We start from the raw sequence: 3,320 nt of genomic DNA, 5'->3' as shown, positions 1-3,320 counted from the left end.
GATCCCCAAACTACATAGGACTTTAAAGGTTATAACCAGCACCTTAAACTGCACCAGGTACAGAGAATGAGGTTTGTGCAAAGAAGTTTTAACTTCGTTTCATTTTCTTTTCCATCTCATGCCTTTATTTGACTTAATCTTTGTTACTCTCATGCTTTGCATAATATCATTGATCCTCAAAGGAAATACTGTAGAGTGATAGAACTATATGGTTACTTGACACAATGGGATTTCTGCAAGGGATCAGCTATATAAACACCTCCAACAAGACAGTATAAGAGACAAGTAAGAACCTGTGTGAAATCAGTAAAATTGGTGGTTTCTTTATGATGAATGTAAGGCAAGTTTTGCCTGTTCCTGAGCTGTATGAAACAAAATTTTCTCATATGATGATTTTTTTCTTCTAGACTGCCTCTGAATCATCTCTGCCTTCCCAAAAGAAGCAGTTGCTGATGACAAAAATGGCCATAGATTTTCTAGGAGAAGGTGTGGTGTGAATTCACACACAGACTTAAGAAGAAACCTCAGAGTAAGTGGCTAGGCCAAATTACTGCCACCCTTTCCCTAAAACTCACTAGGTTTTTTACTATAATTCTTTACTATAATTCTTTTTATCACCAATAAGACCCCAAATCTAACCTTAAATCAGCAAAAGCCACACAGTCAAATGCTGTTATATTGTAGGAACATAAATTTGTGGTGTGTGAATATAGGCATCAAAGCAAGTTCCCACAAATCAGGAGCAGATAAAGCCTCCAGTATTATTTCATTTTATACATATGCAGGCTCAAGGAATGACAATACACATTTTAAAAAGAGGCATTCTGAATAACAACAACAACAACAACACCTGGGAACATCAATACCTAGGAAGATCCTGGAAAAGATAATAAAAAAACAGATCTGTGAACAACTAGAAGCAAAGGTATAACTAGTAGCCAGCATGAGTTTGTTAAAAACAGATCATGCCAAACCAATCTTATTTCATACTTTGATAAAGTGACTAAATTAGTAGACCAGCAAAATGCTGATAACATAGTATACTTAGATTTCAGTGAGGTATTTGACAAAGTAGACCACAACATACTTCTTGGTAAGCTACAAAGACAACATCACCACCAGATGGATTTGTAGCTGGCTGACAAACCGTACTCAACAAGTAGTCCTCAATGGTACTACATCCACATGGAGAGAAGTAAGCAGTGGGGTATCACAAGGCTCTGTCTTAGGCTCAGTACTGTTCAATATATTCATAAAGGACTTAGATGAGGGAATAGAAGGGGAACTCATCAAATTTGCAGATGATACTAAACTGGCAAGAATAGCCAACACCCCAGAAAACAAGCTCAGGATCCAAAAAGATCTTGACAAACTTAAACAATGAGCCCTATCCAACAAAATGAACTTTGATGTGGAGAAAAGCAAAGTTTTACATTTAGGCAGGAAAAATCAAAGGTATAAGTACAGATTAGGTGAGACCTGGCTCAAAAATAGTAACTGTGAGAGGGACCTTGGAGTCCTAGTGGACGATCACTTGACTATGAGCCAGCAGTGTGCAGCAGATCCAAAAAAGCTAATACAATCCTGGGTTGTATAAACAGGCATAGAATCAGTACCGCTTTATAAAACCCTAGTACCATGGTGGTGAACCTATGACATGTGTGCCACAGGCGGCACACGGAGCCATCTCTGGTGGCACGCAAGTCATTGCTGGTCTGAGCTGTTCCCTCCTTTTCTCCGCGCATGCGCAGCTCTCCGCACATGCGCAGTCTGGGAATAGGCAAGAGGCTATAAAAGGAGCAACTTTCGGTGGAAGCAGCATTTGCTGCAGACAGCGAGAGAGTGAGCACAAGTCGCTGCAGACAGTGAGTGAGTGAGCGAGCACGAGCCGACAGCTCGGTGGTCACACCCACTCAGTGGCCACGCCCACCTGGCACCCAGAGATGCATAAGTGGGTTTTGGGTTGCAGTTTGGGCACTCGGTCTCTAAATGGTTCGCCACCACTGCCCTAGTAAGACCACACCTGGAATACTGCAACCAATTTTGGTCACCATACTACAAAAAAGATGTTGAGACTTTGGAAAAAGTTCAGAGAAGAGCAACTAAGATGACCAAAGGCCTGGAGACTAAAACATACGAAGAACGGCTGCAGGACTTGGGTTTGGCTAGTCTAAAGAAAAGAAGAAACAGGGGAGACGTGATAACAGTATTCCAGTATTTGAGGGGCTGCCACAAAGAATACGGGGTCAAGTTATTCTCCAAAGCACCGGGTACAGGTACAGGTTCTCCTGCTTGAGCAGGGAGCTGGACTAGAAGACCTCCATGGTCCCTTTCAGCTCTATTCTATTCTAACAACAACAACAACAACAACAATGGAATGAGCATCACAGAACAAGAACAATTTACCCACTTTGTTCCTTTCAGCAAATGATAGGTTGGCTGGTTCTTTATCCATTCATCAGTGTGCTACTGACACCTATGTAACAATGTACACATGGCAGCAAGACAGTGCTGAAGAACTGTATTTTACCGCAAGCTGCAGCAGCAGTAGTAGAACACTTCTTTAATAATTAACTTCACAAGTGAAAACCACACTTGTCAATGCTGAAACTCAACCAGCCTGGAGATATTTTTACATTACAACCATAGACATATGAATCAAACATTGCTCTTGATTCTTTTACAATAATGCATTTAAGTACAGTAATATCTTAGGCAAAATATAACACAGGCTAAATTCAGTCATGAATTAAGTTGTCTATTTTAACTATTCGTTTCTTCTCTTTTGTACTTACAGCATTCTCAGTAGGTGAGTTGGTGATGCTTCGTGAAATTAGATTTTTTTCACATGCATATCATTCAGGAAAGAATAATGGTGTAATAAATATCTTCATTTTAGAAATGGCATAAGTGTTAGATTGCGCAGGCAGTAAGACACGAGTCGAGTGACAGTCAGCTCTCGGTTTATTGGCAAGGCATCAAGTAAATCCGGACTGCCTCTCTGGGCCAGGGGAGCCCTCTTTTATGGGATTCCCCTGGCTTGTAATCACACAATTCCATTGGCTGGCAAGACCCTGTTGCTAGTTAGCCAACCAGCAACAGGCATGAAACTGTATGCAGGTGGAGAAGGGCAATCACCCTTAATGGGCGATCAATGGTGAAGGGCAATCACCCTTAATGGGCGATCAATGGTGAAGGGCAATCACCCTTAATGGGTGATCAGGATATGCATAGGGGATTAAGGGGGGGGAATACAAAGAACACAACACCCCTCCCCTCAAAGTTCTTGCTATCGTCCTTGGTGAATAGTGGTTACATAG

The sequence above is a fragment of the Protobothrops mucrosquamatus genome, unplaced genomic scaffold, assembly GCF_001527695.2.
Source record: "Protobothrops mucrosquamatus isolate PMUCROS unplaced genomic scaffold, P.Mucros_1.0 scaffold431, whole genome shotgun sequence".
Lineage (NCBI taxonomy): Eukaryota > Metazoa > Chordata > Lepidosauria > Squamata > Viperidae > Protobothrops > Protobothrops mucrosquamatus.
This window is presented reverse-complemented; position numbering follows the sequence as displayed.